The sequence below is a fragment of the Symphodus melops genome, assembly GCF_947650265.1.
Source record: "Symphodus melops genome assembly, chromosome: 9".
Taxonomy (NCBI): Eukaryota; Metazoa; Chordata; class Actinopteri; order Labriformes; family Labridae; genus Symphodus; species Symphodus melops.
This window is the reverse complement of record NC_136699.1, coordinates 5,012,367-5,024,218: the sequence shown is the minus strand read 5'-3', so window position 1 is coordinate 5,024,218 and position 11,852 is coordinate 5,012,367. Positions and strand designations below refer to the sequence as shown.

General features: G+C 39.7%; 1 protein-coding gene across 2 annotated transcripts in view; it reads left to right on the top strand.

Annotated features, from left to right (window-relative positions):
* Positions 1 to 451: 451 nt before the first annotated feature.
* The window catches only part of htr4 (5-hydroxytryptamine receptor 4), a 134,776-nt gene continuing 123,375 nt past the window's right edge, over positions 452 to 11,852 (top strand). For both annotated transcript variants that reach the window (XM_079352347.1, XM_079352348.1), the window contains exon 1: positions 452 to 836. The gene's annotated coding sequence lies outside the window, so the exon portion shown is untranslated. The remainder of the gene's footprint in view (positions 837 to 11,852) is intronic.

Below are 11,852 nucleotides of genomic sequence, written 5' to 3'. Positions count from 1 at the left end.
TACTTTGGCACCAGGATATATATATATATATATATATATATATATATACCACTATATATATATACCACTGTGCCCCCCAATCACGACTGATTGCATGCAGGTGTGTAGCAGCAGGGAAATTGAGACCACGCCCACCCCATCACAGACAGAGGTAGATACTAGATTGGGCAAAAACAAAGGTAGGGATTAGATAATCAGCACAAACATATATTTTAAGCCACATTTGCCTAAATAAAGAAAAGAGACTCTTTTATTAATCTCGCAAACGGAGACATTTACAATGATGAATGAAACAATAGTAATGAAACAGAGAGAGAGAGAGAGAGAGAGAGAGAGAGAGAGAGACACTCGGGTGCTTCTCTCAGTTCATGGCTGAAGAGGAGGGACTAGAGCGCAGTCGTTTAATGTCCACTGTGAGTTCACTGAGAGCGTCAGAGCGCGCGACATCTCCTCAGCTGTCAGACTCCGCGCGTTGCGTCTCCAAACATCTGGCGGTGTCTGCTCAACTCTGCACAGACCCTCACCGGGCTTACGCTTTCTGCTCTCCACACTCCCACGGTGTCTCCGGACGGGCGCAGACTGTCGCTTCTCGTTGCACTTTGCGCACAAACTCTTCTTCTCCATGTTTGTGCCTGCTGCGCTCCTCTTCACTGTTAGTCTCCTGTAAGGACTCCCCAGCGTCATAGCCCCGAGTACACTGTACTTTCCATAGATTGTAAGCTCCAGTAAATAGTTTCGTATTGAAGTGGGACTGAAGAAAGAACAATGTGATTGTGTCTCATGGGGATTTAGTGTCGTGACATGCTTTCAGGACCCGGCGTCTCCACAAGGAAATGGTGAGTTCAACCCGCTTTATTCTCGCAGATTATCAACCCACTGTACTTGGACTTTCCACCCAGTTTTTCTCCAGTGTTAGTGACCTCTGTAGGTCACAAGCCGGAGCAAGTATCACCTAAAACATTTCAATTTTACTGGCAGTGTTATGTGTGTGATGTTAAACATGTTCACATGTCACCTTGGGGGGGCTCCTTGTTCTCTAATCATTGAGATTTTACATTTACAATGACCCTTTACGACAATAGGACCCTTTTCTTTAAGATGTGTGATTTAGATTTTTTTTTTTTTTTTTACAACATGTGATGCTTGTGTTAAAGGTAAAAGTGATAGTAGAAGTATGTGCGTGTCAATGCGTTAAAATAACATTAAGTTTGCATTTACTGTCAGTGTTAGAATAGAGTTCGTAGTTTTGATGGTTTGAATCTTTTGACATCTCCATGTAGAAACTATTTAGTTTCCCCGCTGATGTGAGCTGTAGTTTGTCCATACGTGTGTGAAAGCGTTTCTGTTCGGATCACTGATCTATCGATAACAAGCCCATTGATCCTAAGTTGATTGATTGTCAGCTGTCACATGGTGTGTGTGTGTCGTGTGTGAAAGAGAGCGAGAACGTGCACGAGGCTGTAAAGAAACGCTGGATTATGTAAGAGAAGAATCAGTGACAGAAAATCCGTTTTATTGCAGGTAACTAAAGGTTTCTGTGCTCAGTTCAGACTGACAGCACCTCATCCTAATGTGACACGAACTTTTTCTTTGCCTACACTACTTCAGGTGTTTGACCAATCTTTGTGATTCAGTGTTTTTTCTGGATGTTGAAAAGGATCCATTTATTTTTAAACGTAAAATCAAACAGTTTCTTCAAGTTTGAAATAATTGTTTCATTTTCAACTCTAGAGTTTGATTCTAAAAAAATAATCAATATTGATATACTATGGCAAAGAAAATACAGTCAATAGCCGATGGGTTATTTGTTTGTTCTCAATTACCAAATCTTGCAGGAAAACCTCTGCACACTGTCTAAACTGCACAAATACAAAACGTTGTAAATGCATTATGTGGAATAGACACTTTTCAGGATTGATTTATTCCTCAAAAAAGCATCTTTAATGACACTTTTATTTTATTTTTTTAAGCTTGCACACTTTTTTTAAAAACGTTATCGATAACTAAACAACCATCATTTTATCATTTCAAACCAGTAAATCCGTTGACCATAATTTTGATGTAATTGTCAAAATGCCCTCTAAAGATCTCACTCCATCAATGAAAACGTGTTCCCCCTTATACCTGACCATATAGATTTTAAATGAAAAGATTCTTTCAGGTCTTTACATATTAACGTTTGAGGGAAGTAGTAGTAAAATATGTGCCCTCGGTCTGTGAGTTGATGGAGGCTTCATTCACTCTGGTCACCTTCTTCTGTATTTTATCCAGTGTGTCTCCCTTACTTATAAAATATTTAAATATAGTTTAATATGGCCAAAAAGCAGCAGCAGTTTGTTCCTTGTCTTTGGCTGACACTGGTATTGGACAGATTGCGAGTTGTCAGACAGTTCTTAAACCTCATTTGTACTGAAACCACTTCACTTGCACGTCATTAATTTAACCGTGCACTTCCTGACTTAAAGACTTTGATTATTGTGGTTGTGTAATTTTCATGGATAAGGCATGCAGGAAAACAGCATGCCTCGATCAAAGGTACAGGTTCAACGTGTCGTTGTAGGGGCTGATATAAGGAACGGAGCTTCACAACTATATCAGTCACAGCTCCCACTCGACAGACAGTGGGTGCTGCAGATTAAAAGCCATGTGAGATGGATTGGAGCGCCGCCAGAGCACTTGTACTTTTACAGTCAATGCAGATCACTTTGGGTGTAAGTGATATGTGGATGAGGGTGACGGGGCTCCTCGTTTGACTCTAAATCACAAGCTTTTAAAACATCATTGAGGTCTCTATTTAAAGTTTCTTTGATTACGGAACATATGCAGACTGCACACCCTTTATTTTAAGTGGAGCAATACACTTGCAGTCAGGCAGAGAGCACACAGGGGCATCAGGGAAACAAGATGTCTTATTTTAGAAAAGATAAATAAAAAATAAAGGGTGAGCAGCAGCGACGTCTCTTCAGCTTTACTTGAATGGACTCGTGCGTTTAAATCTCTCCTCCCACAATATAACAAGGACAAGCTCTCCTCCAGATGTCCCTGTGATTACGTCCGCTTTTCTCACTTTTTTTGCTTTCCTATGAGCTCAAGTGGGGCGGTTGAATTTGTTTAAAGGTCCATGAAAAGTATTAACGAGTGCTTGTATGCATACTTTGCAGAGGATTGCATTGGTAGTATGCACGAGTATGCGTGCGTGCGTGTGTGTGTGTGTGTGTGTGTGTGTGTGTGTGTGTGTGTGTATACATTTGTGCTGGAGTGTTGGCATGTGGAGTGAGGCTGTGTTTGCACTGGACTTCAGAAAACAAGCCTCTAAGAAAAATGGCTGTTTCGCTTCAGTTTCTTGCAATGCCACTAGGTGTGTCCAAAGATACTTTTAATATTCTTCTCTCTCTTCAACATACAGGTCAGTGAGCTGGTTTGAAGAAAAATTCATATAATACAGGCATCGACTCATTCGAAAACTTTCAAATGAAATTGTTGCAGCTTAAAAAATGTTCAGCCACAATAAAAGCTTTCCTATGCAGCTGGTCAGAGAGACAAAACTGACATAAAAAAGAGATTTAAACTTCGAAGAGACCCTGGTAAGATCATTTATCTCATCAGATGTGGGAATGTGTTGGGTATCCCTGAGGAATAGCTGAGGGCAAAAAAAACTGTGTGAGCCAGATGAGAAGTGGAAAAATTGATGAATCATGCATTTCTTCTCATGCAAAATGTTTTGTGTGTTATTGGTCCTAGCTGTATTGCGTTTTGCATATTGAGTGTGATTAGTTCTGATTCCCACTATTTCAAGTTGCAGAGCTTGTAAACAAGTCAGATGGATTTATGTATGGGTCATTGGATGGACAAACATGTCGTCACTCATTAGAGCTCAGACAGATCCAGCAGCTGTAATGTCATTTGCTTTCAGGTAGACAGGGGCAGAGCCACTTAATTTGATGTCATGCACCTGGCCAGGCTAGTTCTGGTATTTGAGCTGGCTTCACAGTCTCTCTGCCTGAATCTCGATTTCCTCTCCAAACTCTGAGCCCTTACGGACTAAATTGACGTCACTTGGAAAGAGATTGAGTGCACGAGGCCGCAAGGGCTCGAAATGGTTCAATACAAAAATGCACTTTGCAACTTCTCTGTCAAGATTTGGCATTAGGTATTTTTAAGTCTTTTACTTAAGTCACGGCCACGGTGCTTAGAAAAGGACCAACACTTTCTTTTATTCTCTTGTTTTTGTAAATAGTTATCTTTTTTACACTGACCTGTGGAGTTTAAAATGTCCTCTTTAACACTGCGGGTTGTATGATCAATGTGCCAGTACTCTAGAGTTATTTTTAGAGTCAGTAAACGTGTCAGTACTGTATAGAGCCATCTATATGGATGTCGAAGACAATGATTTTAGTATTGAATAGTTGGTTGGAAAGAGAACGCCATACCATGGAAACTTTGTCTTTAACTTTCAGTGTAGGACATACAGTACTATTTTTCCCGAAACATGTTGATGGCATTCATGTTTTGTGAGGATTTTCTTTTACACTTGCTGTGAGTATTTCTAGTTTGACATGATAACTTTTAAGTAAGAGCTGGACTTGTGCCATAACACTTAGTCAAAATTCTATCCCACTCTTCTTTATAAATTATGTGCATGTGTTAATACTTTAGCATTTAAGACTAGGTTTTGGACGAACACAGTGCTGACCCACACTGTTCTGTGCCAGCGGAGGCGTTGTGGGATGTTCATACCCTGCAGGGAAAAAAGGAACAGTGTAAGCTGTGCGTATCTGGATTTTGACTTTCTTTCACTCGTTGTCATTGAATTCAAAGTTTTGTTATAAAATAAGGACTATACTTTGAACTCTCACAAACCGACAGAACAACCATACAAACACATGAAGTGACATATGCAGAAAGTAAAACACATACAAATGAAAGACTAAAGGTTAAAATACATCTCGGAGTAATTTAAACAAGTTTAATACTTTGCGTGGACTGGTTCAATGGGGGTCAGGTTATCTGTTAGTGTGTTCAGCAGTGTGACTCATGTTGTAGGGAGAGAGAGCTTTAAGTGGTTGTTCTTGCACTGTAAACCGAGTTTATGCTTCTTGAAGTCGGCACTGTGCGGACGGCATAAAGTACTTTCAGGCTCTGTAGCCAATCATTGCAACGCGGTCTGTGTGAAGACCACCACATCTTGGAAGTGCATGGCTTGACGCTCGGACCCTCCACGGACCCTCCTTAAGCTGTTGGGCTGGCCGTGATCGAACAAATTCGGCACGCTGACTGCACCATTTGCAAGAAGCATGTATCAGGTTGAATGCTCTGTGACGTTGTAAGTTAAGTCTCCGATACAGCCAAACATGCCTTATGAGTGTCAACAAGAATGCCAGTCAATCATGTGATGAAAACAAAAGACAAAAGTGAATGCTAGCAGAGACTGTTTCGATAGTCAAAGCTCAATCTCTGTCCTTTTGCTCCGGCACAGAAAATTACCATTCAATTTCAAATCTTAAACACAATGCTTTGATTTTCCCTAACTATGGGAGGCAATCAAATACTAAACCAGGCAAAATGTGTGCAAATCAAAGCAGTTACAGCAGTCGCTGTCAGTAGTGCAACAGACACATTATGAATGGGACTCGAGCTGTCATAGTATGACTGGTCAGAAAATACCTCCCGCTGTTCAAAGATAATCTTGTTGACTTTATCCTGAAGTGGTTCAACAGATGGCCAAACAGATCACCATCACACTTCCAGTCAGCGGAAATTGACCACAGATAAAGAGTTGCAGGGGGATTTCACATTACAATGCACGGACGCATGCTAAATGCGCGCGCACACACACACACACACACACACACACACACACACACACACACACACACACACACATTCATAAAAGAGCATCTGCTTAGAATCAATAACTACCTCCTAATCTATCTCTCTCTCTCTCTCTCTTTCTCACTCGTCTGCTCGTCTCTCTTCTTTTATCTGATGTGGTCCGGACACCTGACACCTGTCTGACACTTTGACCTGAGCCTTCAATCTGCATAATTACTTCTAATAAAGTCCCAAGTTAGCATTTACACAAGCGTTTTTTTAATTTGTGGCTTTACGGATTACAGTATAACCTAGAGTTCAGGTGGACTGAATGAAGTCTCGAACTACAAAACTAACCAAACCATCCGAGAGGAGCTTGTTGTTTGTTTCATCTGCATAGGTGTCATATCTGTAACGTCTGTTTCTACACTGCTGAAACAGCTTTTTATAAAACATGTCCACGCTAAAGATTTATTTTGAGTTGCATAATGGACATTTAAAATGAGGCAGGATCCACTCCAAACAGGACAGGGTAGGACAAGATCAGCAAAGAGATGAATCATCCTGCTTTGCCCACAGAGGGCGCCAAAATGGACTCAACTTAAATGCTCTTAAGCTGTTTTCACATAACGCACTCTGGATAATATTTACATATTTACAGGAGGACTGCTCCAGAGAGTCTCACAACCATATCTGAATACCAGCTTCTTAAAGGGAAGTTATTGTTATACGAGAACCTGTTTTTGAGTTAGCTTCCCAAAAACCCTGTATTTGATACACAAATTTGTGTGCGTGGAAAATACAGAGCACACGTGCTGAAACGCACAAAATCAGAAATGTGAATGGCGTGTTGTTCAGTGGTGTCAGATTCTCTCAGATCCACTCTGTGTGCGTTTGAATCACAGCTGCTGAAAGAAGGTAATTACCTCCAGTCCTTGAAGCGCCCCGCCGTCAGATCATGCTCCTGAACGCAGCCTCAGCTAAACACACTCAAATCATACTGGCCTCCGCAAATCCAGGTTTGACAGAGGTGACAGTGTGAAGGCATGAAGACTAGAAGTAAAAAAAAAGGATACATTTTTGTTTTGGTGGCACAGAAGAAGGGAGGTTTGTCTTTGAAGAAATCTATCTCGGCATCAAAATGTAATATGTGGTGTGTGAAGTCATAAAACGAATGAAAAGTTTAACCTTCACCTTCAAACTATAAAAGAAGCAGAGAGAGAGAGAGAGAGAGAGAGAGAGAGAGAGAGAGAGATAAGGTCTGCTTTTAGTCCGTGACTTTATTTTCACAAATTCGATCAGGCTCTGAGCGTGCTAAGAGATAAGTACAGCTACATGCTCCGGTCATTATCAGTTCAATCTTTCAATTAATTTTTCAAACACATGGTTAAGAGTTAATTCTGACAAATATTGAAAAAAACAAAAAAAAAAAAACTTGATCACAGATTCCCAGAGTGCAAGCTGATTGTTCCCCAAAATATAAAGTTTTTGAGAGTGGATGGAAATTCAGACGTGCAAGGTGAGACAAGTGGAGAACTTTTAGCAAATTTAGCCGAGAAATGACTTGAAAGAATATTTGCAAAAACAACAACAAAAAAAACTCCATTAAGACCCTGATCCTCTCATTTTCTCTCTACTCTTCAAGGAAAGCATTAACATGCCAATGATTGTTGAATGATTTCAGTAGGTCTGTCAGATTGAGCGTTTGTCAAGCTAATGATTTCAGCCTAAAGCATGAGAACATGTAACAAAATGCAAATAAAGAAGAAGAAACTTCAAAAGAGGACCGTTTCCTCAAAAGTGAGCCATGGTGGTGTGAATAGAAGTCAAAGTAAGTGTGGAAGTAGAGTGACATTGGAAGATGGGACATGCTATCGCCAATCTTTTTGTCCAGCAGTCCTGTAGTTGCTGCTTGAAGATGGTCGAAGAGTTGACTTGATGAATGAGGTCTCTGTAACGGTCGTATTGTTTTATTAACAGATACAATTATCTCACAGATGTATAGAAAATGTAACTTTTGATGCATGATGTCACTTAACCCTTGTGTGGTGTTCGGGTCTGTGGGACCTGTTTTCATTTTTTATTAAAAGAAAAATGATACAATTAATTTTTTCAAACTGAGACTCACTGACTTTGGCTCATTTTCTGTGAAGAACATATATCAGAATACATATTTAATGACCACACACCATACACCCCCCCTACACATTTCTATTACATATAAGATGTCCGGGTCCACTGGACCCGGGGCTAATAGAAGTGTGGGTACACAGAACATCAGAGGGTCAAATGTGCGAGAAAAGGAGAGCAGACAGTGTTGACAAACAATGTTGCAACTTTGTGTGGGAACCGCAGGTGCAGAAACACAAAAGAAGCAGACCTGCAAACCTGCAAAGTGTGGTATAAAGATCTGGGCTGCCTGTGATGCCACTTCCTCATATGCTTGGAACTTACAAGTCTACACAGGGAAACCTGATGGAGGAGCCCCCGAGAAAAACCAAGGAATGAGAGTTGTCCTCGACATGTCTCAGGGACTCAGTGGACACAACATCACATGCGACAATTTTTTTTTACCTCGCATTAAAAGCCGCAAAATGCAACGGGTCCATCAGACCCACAAACACTGGCTGAGTAACAACAGTGGGTTACAAAGGGTTAATAGTCCCTCAATTTTGCAAGCATAGAATTTATGTCACAACCTTAACTTTGTTTCTATTTTAAGGGACAACAACAGAACATAGAGAACAATAGAGTAGGTGGATGATTGAGGTATTGAAGTCACAGAAACACAGACAGTGAAAGATATTTGTTCGAGAGACGAGTTGAGGGCAGGGAGAGTTCGAGAGAGAGAGAGAGAGAGAGAGAGAGCGAGCTATTTGAGCTGTAAAACTTCTTAAAGAAAAAAGATTCAAAACAGAAGTTTCTTTACATTGAGGAAGAATTGATTATCATTCTGAGATTTGCAGCCAGATGTGACGATTTTTTTGAGTTGGGTTTTTTTTCTCTGAGTTTATATTTCCCCTCCATGCGTCTATTAATGAATTCATATCCATCTAAGTTCGTCTATGCAGAACAGGACTGACAGAATCTTTAATTTTGAAATGTCGTATTCATCTCTGTGCGCTGGTGTGTGTGCTCTTTGGTGACTCATTTTAGTTTGACACCACAGTTTCCTTGTGACTAGAGCAGCATCTCAGCAGCAGATGTAGAGCTTTGAATAGGTCAGGTTTCTAAAATGAAGTTTGTTTTTGTATCTTCAGACAACAGATTTCAGGTTTGAATGTGAGCTTGGCTGCTTGTCTGTCTCAGTCCAAGGTGTACCTCACCTCTCGCCATGACAGCAGGATCCACTCCTGCCCCCCACATCACCACACGAGAAGTGGTATAAATGATGGATGCATGGATAGATGTGCTTTAATTGGCTTTTGCCCAGTTAATGAGGTGTTCATTCTCAGAGTATTAAAGCCCGTACACTCCTATCTATTCATACATCTTTGAATTTTTTTTTTTAGTGTTTGTTTATGTTTTTGTTTGTGCCTCCCTAACCGCCTGCTGTAATGAATTTAACAGAGCTTGACTTCTGATAAAGATTAATTGGATCTGGCTGTCCAAATGTTTCCACATTCTCCTCCCGCAGTAAATTAGCCTGTGATGATGTTTTCTTTTAGAGCATCAGACTCTTCACACGGATGAGAATAAGTAAAGCAAACATTTCCCTGAGGCAGAGCTGCTCTGGAGACAGAAATAATCTCTGGGAGTATCCAGTCATCTTCAGTGGGAGGGGCCATAAATTGTTCCTTTAGCTGAGAAATATTAAAAAAAGGACCACATTGACAGATCAACATAAGGCACATTATTATTATTATTATTATTATTATTATTATTTATTATTTACAGTGCAATCTGAGAGCACTTCTGTAAAACAAAAAAACACTCTCTTACCTCCTGATAAAGCTTATCTAAAATCAAAATGTTTGTGCAATAATTTGAAGGCAACATTTTTGTATTGTTAGCATGAGGAGAACGTTTGGCTGTATGGACACTTATGGCTTTCATACTTGTGTAAAATAAAAGATTACACTACAAGTATAAATATACTTTGTTAACCGTTGACACACTGTCTCGCACAGTCGAGGTCTTAAACCCTGAGCCTAGTCCTGGATCTTGATGCTCTTTCTGAACTTTTGCAGAAATAATATTCTGTTTTTTTTTCTCACGGCTTTTAATCTCCCAACCTGAACTATTCTTTGCTTTTCGTTTTTTGTGTGAAGTTGGTGTTATTCGAGTAGAATTAATTGTCCTCGTTCAGTCATGCTCCAGATAAGAGCGTCAGCTAAATTCCCCAAATGTGGGAAAGTAAATGTATTCCTTCATAATTTATGTATGCATGCTGCAGGCTTGCCAGAGTCTTCCTTCATCTCCAATAAGACTCAGGCACTTTCTTCAAGCTGAAACACGGAGGACAATATCTCTAAGCTCTTTACTTTCCTCCTCCCATGATTTGTTCTTCATCAAAAAGGTTACAGCCTCCACGTTTTCATTTGTTCTCCTTCAGGACATTTGAAACATTCGATCGTCTTTGAATTTTGCAGCAGGTTGGTTTAAATTCTCTTTGTGTTCCTTCAAGGTGGACGACATTAAATCATTTTTGGTTTTTTTGTCACAACGGGTTTTTTTCTATTTTATTGGTGTAGAAAATATCTAAAATGTATAGCTTAATCTGCAGCCATAGGGAATGGTGCGTTCATGTATTAGGTGAATATTTATTTGAATGATCTGACAGACGGGTACAACATGCTTTGATGCTACTGAGCCCATCTTCTCTGTATTTTTCATAGAATTTGTCGTTTTTATTAGCTGAAGTTTTTTAATCAGAATATAGTTATTGATGCAAAAGTATTTCAAGGGTTGACTGAACATATTGAATCAGAAAAACAAAACCTTTAGAATAAATAATAGATTTTTAACGTTTGGGATTGTTATGTCTGACTGTAACAGTTATTGCAAGAACCCTTTATTGATTTGACCTCAGTGTTTCTCACTGTCAAAACGTTTCTCCTTATTCAAATGATGCTGGTGAAGAAACTGGCTTTCAGTGTCTGCATTTTTAACCTTAATGTGATTCGCACACCATCTCTGAAAAAGGTTAGGTTGACTTGTTTTGGGATTGTGAACACCTGTCTGGCAGTTTCCTTCACTGACAGAGCAAATGTTGCACGCTGATGTGACCGGAGCGATGATCCATCAGCCTCGGGCTCCTTTTTTTCTTTTTTCTTTTGTTTAAGGGATGTCCACTCAGGGAAGAACATTTGAGGAGCACTTTTGACATATAAGTTATAAATTTTTAATATTTAACCATACACCAGAAACCCTGCAAAGTGAGCTGCAGAGGAATCAAAAATGCAAAAAAAAGCATCTGGTGATCATGGAGGGAAAATTAAAATCCATGAAACGTAATATGTTGTTGTTACCAGGAAGGAACTTCTCCAATAGAACTTGAGAAAAAAATTAAACTGAAAATGTATTGGTCATTAATTTCTTCATATGTTCAATTTTCATATTGCTTTTAACTATGATGACCTAGTGTCTGATCACACAGGACACACCTTGCGAGCAATGCATCCCTGGACTGTAAAACCAGTTCGCTGCTCTTGTGGTTGAGCGGTGGTGCTTCTCTGTACCTTTCAATGGCCCCTCGGGGATAAATAAAGTTTCTTGAATCTTGAATTGAATGTAACATAAAACATAACTTCAGAATCAAAGCAACTTGTCAAATATGAAGATTTTAAAGGATTTGATTGGTCCAGTTTGTCTTATTTCTTTGCTCTGGTGGCTCGCAGTTCAATTGTTTTTCTTAACACCAGGAAGACAAAATGTTTATATGAAAAGGACCATTGTAATACCCAATAACATTACATACTCTGTTTGTACTCCGGTTCACAGCTCTCACACATGAACAGTGATATTCTAATAAGAAGAAGAATCAGAAGCAGAAAGAAAAGATTGTTTAGAAATGAACTGCTGCATTAACTTTTCAGCAA